The sequence below is a fragment of the Chrysemys picta genome, chromosome 7, assembly GCF_011386835.1.
Source record: "Chrysemys picta bellii isolate R12L10 chromosome 7, ASM1138683v2, whole genome shotgun sequence".
In the NCBI taxonomy this organism is placed as follows: domain Eukaryota; kingdom Metazoa; phylum Chordata; order Testudines; family Emydidae; genus Chrysemys; species Chrysemys picta.
The window spans coordinates 113,335,811-113,355,984 of NC_088797.1; the positions used below are offsets into that span (position 1 = coordinate 113,335,811).

General features: G+C 39.0%; 1 protein-coding gene across 1 annotated transcript in view; it reads right to left on the minus strand.

Moving 5' to 3' along the window:
• The window catches only part of LOC135972797 (general transcription factor II-I repeat domain-containing protein 2A-like), a 277,263-nt gene extending 264,319 nt beyond the window's left edge, over positions 1–12,944 (minus strand). The window contains exon 1 of the mRNA XM_065552380.1: positions 12,913–12,944. The gene's annotated coding sequence lies outside the window, so the exon portion shown is untranslated. The remainder of the gene's footprint in view (positions 1–12,912) is intronic.
• Between the last annotated feature and the right edge of the window lie 7,230 nt (positions 12,945–20,174).

Sequence of the window (20,174 nt, forward strand, 5' to 3'; positions counted from 1 at the left end):
TGGTAAAAAAAAAATTTGTTTTCAGTTTTTAAAAAAGTCCTTCAGTTTTCATAGTTTTTACTGAAAACAGGGGCGGGGAGGAGAGGGGGGGAAATCCCTGAAAACAGTTTGGAAGAACTAAACATTTTTACTATAAACTTTTTTTTTTTTTTTTTTTTTTTTTTTTTTTTTTTGAAAAGAACCCCAGGACTATTTCCCTGGAAATTTTGACCAAAAGAAAATTGAAATTTCCCATGAAAAATAATTGGCATTTAACGTTACTAGGGTATTTTATACACAAATATTTTACACTCATGAACAGTGGCCATGGTTCACCTCCCAACGCTTTTCAGTGGGACTGGACTGTTTACCTATTTAACGTTAAGCGTGTGCTTAAATCCTTTTTTGGTTTTGGCCCCTTGTCTCTGCTTCAAGCAGAGGATCAAGAGGTTCTGGCTATTTTCCAACCTCTGAGGGCTTTAGGCTCCCTCTCAAAGGGAAAGGATCCAAGAACCGATTGGAGCCAGACTGCAGTTTGTTATCCCTCGGGGTTATGAAGTGTGATTGTTGTGGGGAAGAGGAGGATAGGAGAGCTAGGGAGGCCAATCCAGGCCACTCTCTTGAATCAGGGCCCAAGACTGGAAGTCCAAAGTGCATGGTAAGCTGGAGTAACTCCCTTACCCCCAGTACTAAGGGACTGTGAGTAGCGACACTGTGAAATGTTGGCTGAAACTCTTGTTGTTTTCTTATGTCCAGTTACTGCCTGAATTGGTCTTTTATGAGAGGCTAGTGGAACAATAAGATGTTTGAGCAAACACTTGGCAAACTTGGAAACCACCTACAGTATCATTTTGACATTATGGTCAGGTGGATGAAACATGAAGACATTAATGTAATAATGGCATAATGAGACAGCTAAGGGTTATTCAGGGCTCTGCGTTAAGAATGATTAAAAGCTCTGAAATTGTATTTAATAGTCATAGTCTACGTTTTAACTATAAGGGCCAATAATTCCTTTTGATTACTTTTTTCAGCCCATTCTTCAAGGGATAGTGAGGTATAATTCTAATGATTTTTGTCACTGTTCCCCAGAATATTATTATTCTGTTTTAAAAGAATTGTCCTAAATGAGTAGAAATCTTTCTACCTACACCTTTTAATGAGACAAGGTGGGTGAGGTAATATCTTTTATTGGACCAACTTCTGTTAGTGAGGGAGACAAACTTTCAAGCCACAAAGAGCTTTTCTTCAGATCTGGGAAAGGTCACCCACCTTGTCTCTCTAATATCCTGGGACTGACAGGATTACAACTACCCTGCATATGCCTTTAATGTCATATTAGCAAGTTGACTCTCAATATCATATTTAAGGCCTGCAATTTTCTTACTTTTCTTAAAGATTTCATGATGTCACAACAACAACAACCAGAATAATGATAATAAATTAATAATTAGTATTATTTATTACCAGTAGTGCCCATAATTTACTAAGCACTGTTTGGTTACACTGTGGTTCCTTGAAGTCCGAATAGGTAGAACTTCAGTTTGGTTGGTTTTACAATAATGAATACATTGCAGTTGAATGTTCCAGGGAAAGTGGAACCCACTCTTTACAACCCAACCTTCAAACCACAGATCCTGAGGTCCACTGATATTTGAAATAAAAATTGGGATGCCTGTGATGGCTTCAGTTTTGACCTGGCTCCTATAAATTATGGAAAATGTGTCATCCACATGAACAGCCTAGAATACCAGTTGCCAGCTGTAATATAAAGAGGGATACTACGGAAACTGAGAACTGGTTATGGCAGATATCCTGTCAAAGGAATGATTTATAATCTGGAAATACAAGCAGTAGGAGAGGCCCACCAGCTAGGCCTGTATCATCTGAAGCAATCAAATCCTGCAAATATAAAGCAATTTAGTATTACCATTTCCAAGTGTTCCCTACAATAAGGACTCTTGTACGCTGAAGTTTAATATTCAGAGCAGAAACCACAAACTCTAACAGCCACTCCTGGTCAAGATAGCTAATAAGAGTTCCCAGGCAAAGGCACTGTGGTAATAGTATTGCTCAAAGCAGCTGGGGATTTAGTTGTATGTCAGCCTCTACATCTGAAGACTAGGAAACGATGGTGGGTCAGACATCCATTTGCTTTATATATTGATATAATTTCATCAGAATTTATGATGTGGGAATTATTGCACTGGCAAGAAATGTAATCTAACCTTCATCTCACACAATGTAGTACAGATATTATGTTTTTGAGAAAAATACACTGACTTGTTGAATCAGATTACTCCAAGTGCATTCCTAATGGATTTCAATATTCCCTTGGCTAAAGCAATGCTATTTGTATAGTATTTATTACATTTTAAAAAAACATATACAGGAGATAAAGTCTTTTCTGACACTATATGTTCTTTCATTTTGTAACGTACAAACATACATTTGTTCATTAATTTTAATGTCGAAACTTCTGCACAGGTAATGTTCACCACATTTATTCAACTGCCAATGATTTGACTATGTATTCTGAATGTATAAGCTGGTTTAAGTACAACTATGGAAAACCACATACTTCCTCTTTCATCTCCTTGATTAGACAGTCTTGCCTTAGCTGTCAAATTGATGCAGATATTTAGTGTCCTTAATTGTCTAACCAGGTCACATGACATGAAATCTGACACTGGGGTTATTCCCAGATATAAGGGATGTGTCTGTGGTGGCACAGGTCATGATAAGGATATTTTGTATTCTGATATTCCTGGGCTAGCAGAACAACTCCTCGAGTAGTGGTTTTCTAACTTTTTTTCTCACAACCTACTGGAGAAAAATGCTTATCCCCACGACCCAAAACAATAATATTTTGTGACTAGAGTTTTCATAGAAGCACAATAAAGGGCAATACATGCTAGCTGTAACCACTTCACTTCAAGTAATAACTAAAATTAGAGATTGATGTTACATTTTTAAATAGAGTGAAAAAGATGATCAGGTTGAATCTCACTTACTTAATGTGATGGGTGGGCTTACCTTTGGTCATGATCTCGTTTCAAGCTGGATCACAAGATGAAAGCACTACCCGCCTATCAGGTGCATTGTTGAGTCCGTTTCTTTCTTTTGTTTTTAATCTTGTCAAAGTCGAAAATCCCAGTTCACACATGTAGGTTGTTGTGAACCGTAGCAACAACAGAACGCTAACTTAACAGTGAATATTCTTTGAAAACACTTATCCAAAATGATGACAAATTTAATTACTTGAGTTGTGGTGTGTTTTGAGTTTGCTATCACAGGTGAGTTGCACCAGTTCTTTTTCTTGCTCAGGCATCATGTTTAGCTCCATTATTGATTCAGGATTTTCAATAGCAAAAGGATCTTTCACCCAATACTTTTCCTTCAAATTTTCAAACCCCTCTGCAGGGAAGTAGCGACTAAAATAGACAGCGCAGCAAGCTGTAACTGTATGACACTTTTCATTTCATTCACTTTTTCTTCCCTGATACTGTTCTCCTCAGTGTGTTGTAACAGGGGTGGGAACATGTAGTAGCTTGGACAATTACTTTTCAGTCATGCTTGCCACCGTGCTAATGACGTTTGGAACGTTTGTGTCTGTTCGCAGGGTCGAAACAAATCATTGCCTCTTCCTTGTAACTTCGAATTCTATTAGTTTGAAAATGGCAGCTAGATATGACAACTTTATTAATCAATAGTCATCGTCAAACAAATTTGCCAAGTTAGACAGTTTCTTTAACAGAAAAATGGGAATCTCATTCCTGAGCTCATACACCCTTGTAAGCACCCTGCCCCCGGACAGCCACTATACTTCAGTGCGAAACAATAAATGAGTATGCTCCACTCCCATTTCTGACCATAAGACTTCAAAAAGCCTGCTGTTCAGTGAGCTTCCTTTAGTGAAATTAACAATTTTCACTACTTCCTTCAGTACTGCCATAAGATCAGGAGAAATACCCTTGGATGCCAAAGCTTCGCTGTGAATAAAATAGTGATTCCAAACATTTGACCATTACCAGCTGCCTCAGATATTTTTTTCACAACTCCGCTATTTCTACCTGTCATAGTTGCTGCACCATCACTTGTAATTCCTTTGCAATTAGTCCAGTCCAATTTGTATTTTCCAACTATGCAATCATGCAGTGCTTCGACTATCTGTGCTCCTCTTGTATTTGTTGGTAAAGTCAGACAACACAGTAAGTCTTCCATGAGGTTATCTTGCCATACATACCTCACATAAACTAATAGTGTTGCAGAATTTGAAATATCAGTACTCTTGTCAAGTTATATAGCAAAATCCTCGTCTGACTGTAACCGAACTATAAGCTGGGCTTCCAAATGCTCTGCAATATCACATATTCACTGAAACATTGTGTTATCACTGATAGGAATACTTCTCAAATTTTCAGCAGACTTCTCGTTGAAAATTTTATGCACCATATCCAGAGATGCTGGAAGAATAATTTTTTTGGCACTTGTATGGGCCATTTTCTCTTTTGCCACACAATATGCAATCAAATATGATGCCAGCTGTGTCTTATCATTCAAAGTAGTTGACTGACTGGGAATTTGGGCTGATAATTTTAATTTCTGTTGCTTCCATTGAAAATATTCAGAGGTTTATCAACAAGTTACAAAATATTACATTATTATATTACAATACATTACCATAATATATTACAAATTATTATCCAAACTTGTAATCTAATCAAAGAATTAAATCAGGGTTTTTTGACAAGACCTATTTTCTATAAAACCATGTTAACTGGCATTAATTATATTCATATCCTTTAATTCTTTATCAGTTGAATCCTGTATCGGGTTTCCATTTTTATGTCAGACTAACCAGTTTTTAGTTTCTTCAGTCAACCCACTTACTCTATCTGAATATTGGCACAACAGTCTTCTGGAACTTTCATTGTATTCCAAGATTTATTAAAAATTAACATCAATTAACATCCCCAGCCAACTCTTTTAGGACTCTTGATTGCAAGATCTGTGGACCTGGTGATTTTAAAATGTTTATCCCTGGCAGATTAGCATCCTCCATAGCTAATGTACTGGAAAGTACTTTATCCTCATGTGAGATGAGTACATAGTCCTGCTTCTTTCCAATACAGAACATAAATATTTATTGAACCTTTCTGCCTTTTCAGCTTCATTATTAACAATTTTACCATCTCCATCTACTAATGTACCTATACCATTGCTAGGATTTATTTAGTTTTTAATATACTTAAAAAAAATCTTCCTCCTTATTGTTTTCAGCCCTGCCCACCATGGAGTTTTCCTTGGTGTCCTTAGCATCCCTTATCCATTTTCTGCACTTCATAACTTCTAATTTATCTTGATTGCTATTACCCCCTTCTTCCACTTGTTCCATTTCCACAGAATCAGCATGACTTTTTAAACTGTATATTAAAACATATAATACAATGCAAAATAAAAAAAATTAAAACAAAAAAATCAAAATATTTTTTATTCTGAAAATGTCAAAATGGGATGTTTAAATGCAAATATATATATAGTTTTACTCTTGTCCGAAATGAGACTGCTGTGAAATTGACACAATATTGCCAAGAGTATTGATTTAGACAGAGCTGCATTTTGCAACTGAAAATGGTTCCAGTGAAGTTTTTCCAACCAGCTTTATTTTTCAGTATTCTTATTTATGATTCAAGGCAATTAATATCAGATTATGGAAAAGAACGTGTTCCTTTTCTGTAATTTTGGACACATCATGTTTAACAAAAGGGGCAAAATGCATGTATCCAAACACACCTTTGGCCTGATTCTGATTTCATAATCAGAAGTAACTTCACTGAAATCAGAATTCCACTGAGGCAACCTTTTATATTTACTCACACAAACAGCAAATATAAAAACCCAGGCTTTACTTTTATTGAAAAGTGTACAGCACATGCACAGCAGACATGTCACACTAAAGGACAAGAAGAAGGCTTTTCAGCTGGTTATTTACCATTATTAAGTGGTAAAGTAACTATTATACAGGCAGAAGCCACACGTGAGATTGGAGCTGCTTCAAAGTGCAGATTTCCCTGAGCACAGGTGGGAGAGTTTTGGAATAAATGTGTTGTGTCTCTTGAGATTTAGATCACTGTTTCATTCACTTATTCTTTTATCCTCATTTTTGAGGTGCATCAGAAAGCAGTCATATTAAAGTATCAGAGGGGTAGCTGTTTTAGTCTGAATCTGTAAAAAGCAACAGAGGGTCCTGTGGCATCTTTAAGACTAACAGAAGTATTGGGAGCATAAGCTTTCGTGGGTTAGAACCTCACTTCTTCAGATGAAGAAGTGAGGTTCTTACCCATGAAAGCTTATGCTCCCAATACAGTCATATTAAAGTATCTATCAGAAGGAAAACTGTAAGACAGTAAAATCTCCTGAGGTTTGGCTGGGTATTTTTCTGTCTCGCTCTACACAAATGGACACTTGATTTTTAACCAACATCTTCTGGTCAACAGATGGCAAATGTCATCACCATATAGTAGTGTGGGGACCTCTTCTGGTAAGATTGTCTTGGGAGAAGAATTCCATCTCCCATGCAGCACGCTTCTGCAACACTTATTTTGACTTGTGCTTTGTCAAGGAAAAGAATTTGGCCCTCAATGAGGAAAACAATGTGATATTGATAAAAGTAGCACAAAATATTGTGTGTGTGTGTTGTAGGGAGGGGCTTGGAGAATTACCTAAATGCATTTATTACAGAGCACGGCAATGAAACCTGAAGAAGCACCATTTCAAAACAAATCAGTCAGCATTTTATTGGTGTCGGCCCAGCTTTGTACTAAACACCCAGATTAATGTTAAATCACAGCTCAGGAATTATTCATGAGATCTCGTACAATGTAATTGCTGATTTTGGTATCAATAGTCTGTAGTCCCTTTATTTCCAAGATTAACTTCCCTTCCTGAACTACAGTATGTCATGCCAGAGACAATGATCTTGTGTGACATATTTGGGAAAGAGGGACTCACCTATTTTACATAAAACAACCTTTGTAGAATGTACTCATGTTGCTGAGCTGCCAGTTCCTACTGACATTTTACTATGAGCGCAGGGACCCCGCTGCGATGCAAGGAAGCGGCGTGCTAAATGTCTCCTTTCAGACTGTTGACTGAATGGTTAGTTTTATTGCAAATCTTTATAAAAAACTAATGAAATTACCCTTCACCTATCTTGAAGGATTAGCATTAATGCTCAGAACAAACTGCATGACTACTAATCTCTTAATGTCCCCTAAGATATGTACAAAATGAAATTTATAAATAATAAATGAAATCCAACTTTTTCTAGAAATACTAAATCATTGCTCCCTTTTTAAATGGGAATTTTGTGCTCATGGAAACAAAGAGGCTAGTGGGGCTGGGGTTCAGGCTGATGCAGCCCTGGGCACATCACTTGTGCTGTCATCGCTGTTTGAAAGTTAAACCTAGTAGCTGTTTATCCAAAATAAAATGGGCCTATTTTTCAGAGGTGCTTAGTACCCCAAACTCCCATTGACTTCAGTTGAATAAATCAATATCAGGGGTAATTAGCTTTGCACTTATAATTTTACAATGGCCAAATACACTGTTTTCCAGTTTTGCCAAAATAACATAATTAATAATAAAAATAAAAATAAAAATAATAAGAATCAAATTACCTTGAGGCTGAGATCTTGTGCCTAATTTCAGCCCAATTTTCATGACTGCATTATTAGTGCCTGCATATTTATAATGGAATTACGGACAGTTCCTTGGAAGTAGACATTGTCGCTGTAAGACAAACATCCACAGAGTTGGAAGAATTTAGCATGCACAAAACAAATACTAATAACGCTTTTGGTACACACGACAATACAGAAATGAGAAGATATGTTTTACTTTCTTCACAAAGACGCAAAACACATTCGTCTGTAAATGATTGCATTTCTAGCTGCGACAGAATGGTAGGGATGGGCATATAAATCTCACCTTCGAAATATATTCTTTCCTTCTACAAAAAATGGCAAGAACCAGAAACTTCAATCAATGTCCTATACTTGAAAACTATGACACTGTCAAACTGGTGTCATTAAAGCTAACTAACCATATTAAATTAATATTAAAATATAGGTTTCTTTGCATAACATAATGAGTAAAAGTGCTTTTAAGTTTTTCCCTGTGCTTTGAGGTGTAGGTGGCATTTTCATTCCAAAACTTTGAAGTCAGAACAAAATGTGCAGGTAGAGGGTACTAGATCAAATAATAATCAACTTCAAAAAGCATTTTGGTTGTTAGATGTCCCAGGGCTAATTTCCTCCAGACATTTTAAATGTAAATGTCTAAACTCATTTAAAAATTGTAAATTGGTCTAGGTTCAATCAAAAACCATCCTGACACAGAACAGGGAGACTGGGCTAATTGTCATTTGTTTGTCAAATGAATTCCATTTGGAAAGCAATGAAACCTCCAAGCTAATTCTTTTAAGGTGAGCTGGTAGTTGTATTATCAGTTAAATGCAGTAAAATGGATAATCACATGATGATAATGAAAACTGAACCTATGTTACCACTCAGGCTTAGTGTGCCACAGGGCATATAGTGATGGAACTTAAGTACTGTAATGTTCCATTGGGCACAATGGCACCAAGTCTGCTCTTTAGCCTTACAGACACTTTCTTTGCATTTTAAAAAACTTTATCAAAGCACCGTGGCAATGAAGAAAATGTCAAAGTGAAATGCACTGTAGGCAAATTGAGATTTCATTAAGTTTAAATTTATTGCTTTTGACTGATGTATTACCATGCTTGTTAAGAACCAGTAATTTGGAATATCTGCCTGCCTGGTAAAATAGCTTTGTCTCCTTGCATAATACTTTACATGGACTTTGAAAGGCCATAGTAATTCAAAGCAAGTGTGGACTGTTTAATTTTTTTCTAAAGAACAATTTCAAATATTTGAAGGCGTCTGACTTAGTGGACTGATAAATTTAGGCAGTAGTCCCAAGTGTTTTGTTGGCACACTAGGTAGTTGAGCGCAACAATCATGTGTTATTTTTATGACTCTCCTATAACTACATTTCATTCATTGACAATGGAAGCCCGGGAAGAACTGAGGGATTCTACTTGGTCTGTTGCTTCTGAGACTATTTATATTGGAAGCAACTGGAAGTAGCTATGAGAGATAACAAACCCAACAGACTGGTGTCAGAGTGTGTATTGGTGCAAATAGCCCAAAGTCTATTTACTGACAGATGGTTTTGAGTGTCAGCCCCGGCACATTTGCCACATAAAGGCTTTAATAGATTGGTGAAGAGTTAAAACATACATATTCTTACAGCAGTTTAAGAGAAAGTGCCCAGCTGCAAACTGGAGCGGAGGTGTTGTCTGAAGTCCTGTGAATTGTAAGACACGGCTTGTTTTTACAATATAAAATCTCTATTCCGAAGCCTAGAGCACCTACTGTAATGAACTTGGACTAAGATACAGCACCCTGTTACTGGGAAAACTCCTCTCTCTCCCAAAAGGAAATAACCCACTCCAGATGTCAGACTCTCCTGACTATTCAGTAGCTGTTGTTAGAGGGTCACAACTGAAGGGAGCGATTGCTATTGCTGCACCGTGGACCAAATTCATCTCAGAAATAGCTTTGACTCAAAGCTTTCATTTCCATTTCTGAGCTGTACAGGCCAGCTCCACTCGCAAGGATGTGGGGATGGCAGGAAGCGTGTGCCGTCATGCTCCTCCCCCAGATGGGCTTTCTAGCACTCAAGGTCTGCAGCCTGAAATCAATCCCAAAGTACACAACAGAGTCAGGAAAGCCCTGAGTGTACTATGGGGTCCTGGTAGCCAAGAGGTTGGCTTTATCTACTGCCACCCCATAAAAACAACAAAAAGCATTATCCACTCAGTCTCAAACAGGCCTCCATCACCACTGATATCCAAAACTCTGGTTTAAAGTCACTTCTTTGGCTGGCATATTCAGGTCTTAGTCCAGAACCCTGTACACCACTGCAAGAAAAGGGATCAGAGCACAAACATCCTTAGTCACTTCTGACTTTCATTGGTGTGTGTGTGTGTGTGTGTGTGTGTGTGTGTGTGTGTGTGTGTAAAATAAAATACATGTTTGTGATTTTCTACATCTGCCTTTGTCCCCTTCCCAGACCTGTCTTCTCACCATAAATAAAAAGTTCCAGAGGTGGCTGCCTTAGTATTTTTCACAGAAAATTTAGAATGGGTGAAATTCTGAGCCGGGGTGAATTTTGCTAGTTGATCTCCAAAAACATTTTGGGCTTGCAGAATGTCATATGAGGACATGAAAATCTTGCAAACACAGAGATGACATTTTTCATGCAGAGTTCTTGCAAACTTCCCCTCCCTGGTGCCCACATTTCAACCAGACCTTCTACCAATATCTTTTTTGAAACAGCATCTACAGACTTCTAGCTCCATCAGGCCCATAGGACCGGATTATTTCATTTATGTTTTAATCATTCCCTCTCAGGCAAAACATCCCTGGATTTCAGTGAGAGTTTTCACTGAGTAAGGACTCTCTGAAAAAGGAATAAGAATGTAAGCATTTGGCTCAGTGGCTTCCTGAGTTCTCATTTATGTCAACAGCAATTGTGTGCATGCAACAAGAGAAAAATCACACATACACAGACAGGGTTAAATAAATGGCATATGATGTATACATACTTATGTGCAGGGATGCCAAGCAGGACAGCAAAACACTGTAGACAACATGGCTGAGGTGTGAAAATCTGCCTGAGGGATTTAGACATGTGGGCCCAGATCCTCAAAGGTATTTAGGTGCAATTGATTTCAATGAGAGCTAGGCACCTAAACACCTTTGAGGATCTGGGTCCTGGTTCCCATTAAAAAGAATGAGAACTGGGCAGCAAATCTCAACCTATTCCTGAAAAACTCACATTTTACTTATTTTGTTTTTACACGTTGCACAAAGCTTGAAATAACTAAAATAAGTGGAGCTGGGAGCTAAGGTACAGAATTAAGTAATAGCTGTTTATTAGATAAAATGCCAGGTTTTGCTTTCAGATACATATGTGTAACTTCCTTTCAAGTCAGGGGGCGTTTTACATGTCCACACTTGAGGGCAGAATTTGGTTCAATGTGATAACACAGCAGTTTGTAATCTGAAAGTGAAGAGCACTTACAGCATTTTAAAGAAGTCTGTGGTTAACTCAAAACATCCAGAAAGGTATAACATCTGCAAATAATTTCTCCATCTCACATTACAGTAATTTCAACAAAACCACTACCTTTTTTTTACTCTTACTTTAGGTATAGAACAAAATTTGCATTTTGGAGTGAGCCACTAGGTGAAGCTAAAGACCTGTAGAGCAAATTTAAAATTTAAAAAAAAAAATAAGAAATAGGAAACCATAAGGATAGAGGTTTAAATCCAGACTTTTTAAGGCAGGCCTGGAATTGGCTTAGGACAATGATTTTTGGATACTGTCTTTGCTGTCATCTGGTAGGAGGACATAAGAACTAGCGTAGAATCTGAAAACATCTGCATACTTGAGTTCATAGTTAGCTAAAGTGAACTGGGGGAAAGTCTGCTATTTAACAGTAGACTGAATCAAAACAAACAGTGATTGAAAAGAGCTTTAAAAAACTGCCCCAGGGAGCAGTGAAACAATAAAAGAAAGGACAACTTGAGATACCACAGAAGCAGTTAAAGCCAGAAATTAATTGTCAAGCACAGTTTTAAACTGAAAAAGAATTACCTAGAAAAACAGAAAACACCTAAAAAACTGATTGACCCATTTGCTTTTATTTACTGACAAAACAATAAAGTCTCTTCCCTACATACAACAATTTTAAAAGACAAATAGTGTTACCTATGATCATGGTTTCAAACTAACAGGAGAATAGTTCTCCTTTGTAGCTAAATAATCATATAGAAGTGGCAATCAGATATAATGCATCAGGTAACAACAGAGCACTTCCTGTTTTGGAAGGTCAAAATAAAATAATTAGACATATGGCATGTTGGTGTCTTTTGATTCATTCAAAAAACTTGAGTGAATCAACACCATCGTAAGAGTTTGCCTATGATTAATGTACGGTACTGAGACCATTTAGCTGAATATTGTGTAGTATCCACAGAAAAACCACTCTGTTTCAGCACAGCAAATGCATAGTTTATAATGATGCATTGAGTGCTTCAGAAAGACACAATTTTTACTTCTCATTGTGATCCTTGCCATTGAGAACTGACAGGCATTAGATAGACATGTAAAATAATATAAAGAGTTATAAATGTCTGTGTATAGATATATTTTTTTACTGCATGAGACTGAAACAGTCAATCAGAAAATTCTCAAAAATGTGATGGTGCCATTCCAGGAATAAGGTTGTCGACTGTGCTAAATCACAAAAAGCGGTTTCTCTATCCTCATTAGGTTTTGCTGCTCTGCTTTAGCTTGCTACTTACTTGTTATGAATTGATCTGATCTGGAGACTGAGGGATATATAACAATATAGACACTGTTGGCTGGCAGCCATGGTTTTACTCAGTCATGGTGCTACCAGTAATGAAATTCTGCCCAGTGTGACCCTATCGCAGAGTCATACTGCACAATTCAGACAAAAGTTTCCAAAACTTTTTTTTTTTTTCATTTAAAGCAAACTTCATTGAGGCTTGCCAGCATCCAAAACACTTTTATAGTGTTCTAGTATGCCAAAGAAATAGCAGTTGCAACACTGCAGGGCTCGGATAAAGCCAGTAAGCCATCCAGAGGGTTTCCTCAGGGTAGCGTGAGAAGTCAGGAGACTTGTGTTCTCTTCCCAGCTCTGTCAATGACTTGCTGTGACCTTGGGCATGTCACTTCACCTCACTGTGCCTCCGTTTCCCCTCCCACCCTTTGGCTTGTCTACTTGAACAATAAGTTCTTTGTCACCGACACTGGCTCTCACTATGTGTTTGTACAGTGCCTAGTACAATGTATCTGTGCCAAAGAGCTTATTGCCCAAGCCTGATTGGGCCTCTTGGCACCACTGTAAAACAAATAATAATAGGGCACTTGGGAGTGTGAAGTAAAGGTGGTTGGAAATTCTGGAAAAATCATCACATTGGCAGGGTGAAATGACCCACAAACCCTACTGTAGTGGGGTGGTCACCCGCTCCCTGGTCTGGAAAGGGTTACAGCCAGTCCTGGGAGAGAGCTGGGGGTGGCTGTAAAAGCTAAAAGCTAGGCTGATTGGGGAAGCATAAAAGGGCTATGAGCCAGAGCTAGATAACATGCTCCCTCCAGCTTCAGAGGGAGAAGGACCTAGCTGCCTGGGAGCTGAGGGTGCAGGCAACAGAGCAGGGCTGGGGAAAGGTGAGAGGAGTTGGAGCGCTCCTGCCTGGCAACTCCCCAGGCTGCAAGCCCTATGCAAGGCCAAACCAGGTACTGGGGTTGCAGAGGCTACAGCAGGTCCAAACCCCGCTTTGACAATGATGAATGGCTTGTACGCTGCCGTCTGCCCCAGGGAGTGGGGGCTAGATGGAGACTGGCAGTAGCCATAGACTGAGGCAAGGTGGGGATAGTGGGTTGGGGGTTTGCTGGGGAGGGGAGACCCAGATCTGTGGGGGTACTGCCAGGGGGCAGCACCCAAGGTAAAGGGGCACCGGGGTCCGGGAGGGACACGGGGGCCAGTGGCAGGCGAGACACCGGCTGGCAGAGGGCGCTCCAAGGCTGGAAAAGTGAATTCCCTGGACAACCAGCAGGAGGCGCCGTGCCAGTGAGTCGTTGCCTTGCTACACCTACATTGTCAGGAAATTATGAACAAGAACAATTCATAACTGTTTAGTGATAGGCGCTAAGATATTACATTTTAAAATGTATCCAAAATTGTACAAAAAATAAGAGAGACTGTTATGTTGTGCCCTGTGATCCAGTCTTTGCAGGGCCTGGGAACACCTGACTGTCCCAATCACACCTGGAATGATGGTGGTAGTAACCTTATCATGAAACTGGTGTCAACCATGCTGCTCTGACTTCTGTCATTGTGCTTGGGTATTACTGCATGTGCTTCAGCACGAGAGGACAAATTAAGTTCAGACTGTCAGCCTCTACTTTGAGTTTCATTGACTTTTATCAGCCTTTGATACGAGATAATGCTAAGAACTAATGGCCCAGGTCTATGACTGGGTTCCCTTAGGCCCTACAGTAATTCAAATGAATAATAATAATAATTAATAATAAGTATAATATATTTGTGGTTTGCATTGATTCCATGTTTAGGAAGACGCTTTACATTCCAGAGGAAAATGTGGTTGTCTTCTATTGCAGACCGCATTAAGGGCCCCATGCCAGCTTGAATGTTGGATATGGGAGGCTGTATTCAACCTCTCCCAGGTCTAAAACCTCATTGCAGTGACCAGCTCAAGTAGCCGAGCTGGATGCTGATAAAATGTGCAGGGGACAGTGGGTTGAGAGAACAGTGGGCTGAGTGCCCCAAGGATCAGGGGCAGCTTCTGTGGAGTTTCTGCTTAGGTTACATTAGCCTGATGGCCAAAGTAGACCTCTAAACCTCATATGTGTCCTTACTATAGGAAAGAGGACCAGAGAATCTGGGCAGCAGTGGTTCCTCTGGCCCTACCTCTGCCCCTGCATGTTACTACACAGGGATCTCCTGCAGAGTAGGGTGCACGACCCTTCATGACCTTCACACTTGAGCCTTGCCAAGCCACATTGTTACCACTGCCTAGGAATCCTTGCCAGTGTTGAAAGAAGGGAGAGAATTTGCCTCATCTACTATAACAACGCATTACACGAGGGGTGTTGTGCTGCATGAAAGTTAGAAGCAGCCCGACATGCAAGCAGAGGGAGTGAGGAGAAAACCAGGTAACCACAATGTTTGTTTTGCAGTGAGGCAGCAGCAGAGGATTTGAAGGCACCAGGCACAGCATGTTAAAGATCATTTTATACTAAAGGTTGGCTTTGCTGGGAAGTACCTCATGTTAGTCCAGTATCATGTGTATCTGTAAGAAATAGCACCTATCAGACAAAGACATTTGAGTCATTTACATAGCCTCATCAGCAGTGCAAAATGGCTCCTTGTGGAGTCAGACATTTGAAAACAGATAAAGCCCGTAAAGAATGCTTCTTTTCTCCCTAAGAGATTAATCTAGATGCGAACACATTAGCGCTGTTTAAGGGAGAGTATTCTCTTTGACAGATAATTGGGATTGGGAATATTAGATTACCAAATAATGGACCTTTTAAATTCTGTCATCATTACTTATCGGGTACATTAGTTTAAAACCTGCAATTTTGAACTTAGCGTTATTGAGCTTTTGGAAGATTAAATTACTGAACTTTTGTTTGTGAATGTCTCTGTGAAATTTCCTGAAAAGGATAGTTGTCGTCCTTCATTGTGTAAATGTGAATGCTAAATAACATACTTTATTGATATTTATAGACATACAAATGATAGGACTAATGCACCTTAATGTCTGTCTACCTGAGTGGAAAAGCAGAGTGTTGTTAGATAATACAGTGCACTGTATCCGCTTTGTACGCTGGGTCCAGAGGAGTTATCTCCCCGTCCCAAAAGCCTTATTTCAGAAATAGCACTGAATAGATAGCCTTGCAATAAGGGCTTCCTGTATAAATGTTATTTTCTTTTACCCACCTGACATGACTCAAAAATACAGATAATCAGCACTATATAGGTCCTCATTCTGCCACCTTTGTGTGTAGCTTGCAAATGGAGCCAGCCATCCCAAACACATGAAAATAGACCTTGATATTGATAACGAGAGCATCTTGAGTTACAGTAGACAGGAGGGATAAAATCCCTCATGCTTCAGATCATAGATCAACCTCCAGGTGACAGGTTTATGAAGAAGATAGCCTTAAGAGGTATTTATTCCAGAATTGTTCACTGTGGGGTTTATTGCACCTTTCTCTGAAGCACCATCACAGAGAGGATGCTGGACTGGAAGGACCAATGGTGTGATACGGTATGGTAATTCTTATGGCACCTATCCTAATAGTCATTCCATGCAGGCAGACTGCTGTTCCCGCACCAATCCCCATTGATTTCATGGACCCAGCCATGTACTCACATATACTGAAGTGCAAGATCAAGTCTTTAGGCTGGGATCTTCAAAGGAACCTAAGGGAGTTAGTCATCCAAATCCCATTACAATGAGAGATGAGCACCCTAATTCCCTTACACACTTTTGAAAATCCCAGCCATACTTTCTAAAGTAGTTTGATAAGAGCCGGACTTAATTTTTGTTAACTTTTCCCACCTTTTAAGAAGTCAGTAGAGTAGTGAGCCAACAAATATGGTAAGTGATAAGCTAAAATTGAGAAAATGTGAGAGTAACATGCTTGTGAGAATATATGTTTATTTAAGTAAGTAGATATGAATTATGTTCATAAAGAACAAAATCAGAGAGAGAAAAGATACAGTAAATATGCTCTATTCTATGTTAGACCCCAAATGTAGGCACCTCCTACAACCACACAACAAAAATCACTTGGAAACAGTTTAAAATACATTTTTGTTTTGGTTGTTTATTTATTTATTTTTAATTACCATATTTTTCTTGCTTCTGAGATAAAACCTGTCATATTTGGGAGCCAGACTTCAAATAGATGAATGTTCTGAATATGTTAAAAGAAAGGAAAGCATTTCAAAACCAAAGTAGAAGCATATTTTTTGAATGGCTCCTCTTTCTCCTTCCCCCCATAAATGAAGTTTACTTTCAGTTTAGTTGTACTGAACCGGCTTCAATAAAGAAATGGACACTAGAAGCTTATTCAAAAGTATCAGTTGACCTGACAGAACAGGGTTTATCTGCAATATTCATGAATGGTTAGCAGGTCAGCTGAATGACTTTATAACTCTCTGGTGTCTTTAATACATAACAAGGTTTTATTGATATACTCCAGTACTTGATAATCTAGACAAAGTGGAACCCAGTCATAAAAAGCAGGTCTGTAGAATTCTGCTACTGCTAATGCTCATCCAGTGAACGGAAAGATCATAATGATAAGTTGGTTATTTTTTTCTATATTACTTGTTTATAATAAAGAAAAGTGTCATGACCACTACCTACCAGAACTGCTTGCAGCCTATTTTGAAGGCACACCAGGCACCAAAAAGGGAAATTCAAACTAAATGTAAACTATTCAGTGGATTCCTAATTCATTTACAGTAGTGAGCTGACTAGTGTATTTGGACATTTTTCTGTATTAATAAATGTAAAAAGATGCTAGGCAAGTGCCTTCAGCAAAATAATCAAGATAAAAATGAAGATATGAAACCACTGACCCCAACTCAAAAGTGGAATCAATCAATCAATAGGGTAACAACTTATCATCCATCTGGATGAGACCAGCGATCATAAGGGCAAAGCCCTGCCTTGTGTTGTACTGGTGAACTGGAAAGCAGGAAGCCATAGAGAACCTTTATTTCCTGCATAAACATCAAAGCAGGTTCTCTCCTGAGTGCACAGGGATGTTCAGGATGAAACAGCTGATTAATGTGCTGGCCTATACAACATGTCTCCAAGATATGAAGACATTACAGAATAATACTGGATACATCATCAATGTGCAATACGAATTAACAGTCCAGTCTCACTTGGGATGCTGCAGTCAGTTCTGGTTCATCAGTTCAAAAACAACAGAGCAGAAATAGATGGGTGACAAAAATTAGGAGAGGAGTGGGCAGACTTCCATTTGTGAGGAGAGATTGAAAGCATTGGGGCTGCTCAGGTTAGAGAGGAGACAATTTAAAGGGAACGTGAGAGAAGTAGGCAAAATAATGCATGATACGGAAAAGGTGAATCACATGCATCGGTTTACCCTTTCTCATAATGCCAAAGTAAGAGGAAGTCCAATGAAATTGAGAGGAAATAGATTTAAAACTGATAAAAGGAAATACTTTTTTAATGCAATATATACTTAGCTATGGAATATACAAAATACCCCCGAATACCAGGGCTTAGTACCGTTAAAAAAAGAATTAGACACGTGTGACTAATGAGCCCATCTACAAATATACTAGATAGGGTTAAGAAACATAAGGGATGTAAACCAACCACTCTGCCTAGCATTAAGAAGAAACTTCTTCTCTGGGCAACTGTCCATTACAAGGGTTCTTGCACCTTCCTCTAAAGCCAGTCAAGGAAACGACACTAGACTAGATGAACCACATCCAATCTGATGTTCCGCTTAAGGCAGGTTATAACATCCCCTTAGAACTCGCAGCTGCAGGAGTCCCCTTGCTACAGAAACAATGTTGTATGATGTATATAGCACATATCTATTGTGGATGGCATAGGTACTTACACTCCTATTTATGCCATTTGATAAAAGCGTAGTAAAATATTTAAGTCTATCTCCTCCACATGTAAGACACAGAAATACAATTGCTTTTTATAAAGCATCTTTCAGACTCTGCAGCACAAAGACGCTTTACACTGAGAGGAAAAATGGAGAGATCCCACTTTACAGAGTTGGGTGCAGTGACTAGTGCAGCCAGAAAAGAAACAGGAGGTGCAGAGATGGAGAAGACCAAATGACAAGAGAGGCAGAATTTGAAAATGGCAAAGATGCAAATAAATATTCATGCAGACTACTTAATGTCAGCCTAACTCTTCTGTGACTGGGGTATACAGACTCGCAGAGAGGACCCTGAAGCCCTGATCCATTGGAGTCCTAGTGGGGAGGCTCATTGAGACAAACAATGGTCAAGAGTTTTGAGAGCTATTCCCAGTCAGGGTTCAGATGTGAGCAGCTCGTGGGGGTGGGGGAAAGCGTTTAATTAGGTGCAGCTGTGCTGTTTAGACACAAGAATTTTAAAACAGCGTGTGTTGCTCTCCAACTGCTGTGTTGTGCTGTGCAGAAGGCTGGTCATGGAGCTCTGGGGAAGCACAAGAGTGACATTCTGTGCCTTGTTGTTTATGTATTTTGTTAATGTTTTTCATTATGAAACTGAGTGAAAGGAATATGCAGCTAGAGACTGGCCTAGGTGAAGCTAATTTGCATTAAACCAGAACCGCTGCAATACCATCTTACCATGAGACGGTGATTTTATGTTCAGATTAAGCTCCTGAAAATGTTCCCATTCTTCCTCAGCCCTGCTTGCTACATCCTCCATGTAAGTTAAAGGTACAAAATCATGAAGCTGTCATTGGTGTAATACTAAAGAAAACATATATTCTTCTTTATTTTTTCATATGGAATATCCCTGTTTAGTGTTTAGAATAAATCCAGTCTTCAAATTCTCATAAAATTTTAAGACCGAAATGGAGTAAATGTTATAAGAAGAAAAGATGCAAATTACAATGTCTAATCTCTCTGCAGTGATCAGCGTACTCGCCTTATCTGGTTTCCATCTGTTATTTGAGCTACAAGTTTACAGGCAATGTACTGTATGTCGTGAAATCTGTATATCCTATTAGGCGTTCAGTTTTCCTATCATGGAGACTCTTCTCTGGTGAGATCTGAGTGGAACTGGCTTGTTTTTTCCTGGGATACAGTCAACAAGAGCTGGGAAAATAGTAGGACATTTTTTTCATGAACAGTTTGGTGAATTGAAAACTGAATTTTGCTTTGCAGTGTTCATTCACTTTACCCAAACATTCATGTTTGCCATGTTTTGTTCCTGGGAATGTTCCAGGAAGACAAATTCCAGACTCATGTACGACTTTTGTTTTGTGACTGAATGTAATAAGTTTCACACGGAAGTAAGAGAAGTGATGCAAACAGAGCTAAATGAGATAGAGCAGAGTATCACATCTAGAACTGTGCCAACCCCCCGACCAGAGTCCCAGCAAAGAGGTGATTATATAAGCCAGAGAAGAGGCTGTGACTCAGCATGCACATGCCACACACAACCACCTTGTGTTCATATGAACAGAGAAACAATATTTAAACTCTGACCCCGGCCAACAATATCACAATTATCTTAGTTTTCTAGCACTGCTGTCTCAGCTAAAGCTGTTCCATAAAGGAAATGGTTTAACAGGGTGTAAAAATTCCCTAATCCTGACATCCTAACTGCCTCTCTTCCTCCCCATTGCTTGTTAGGGCATCAAGTTGATCCCTCAGGAATCTACATTGATTGTTTCTACAGTGATTTTTTTGAATGCTTTACCTAGTCTAGTTTTAAATGGAACTTTCTCCACTTTAACATAGTAGATGTTCTGCCTTGTCAA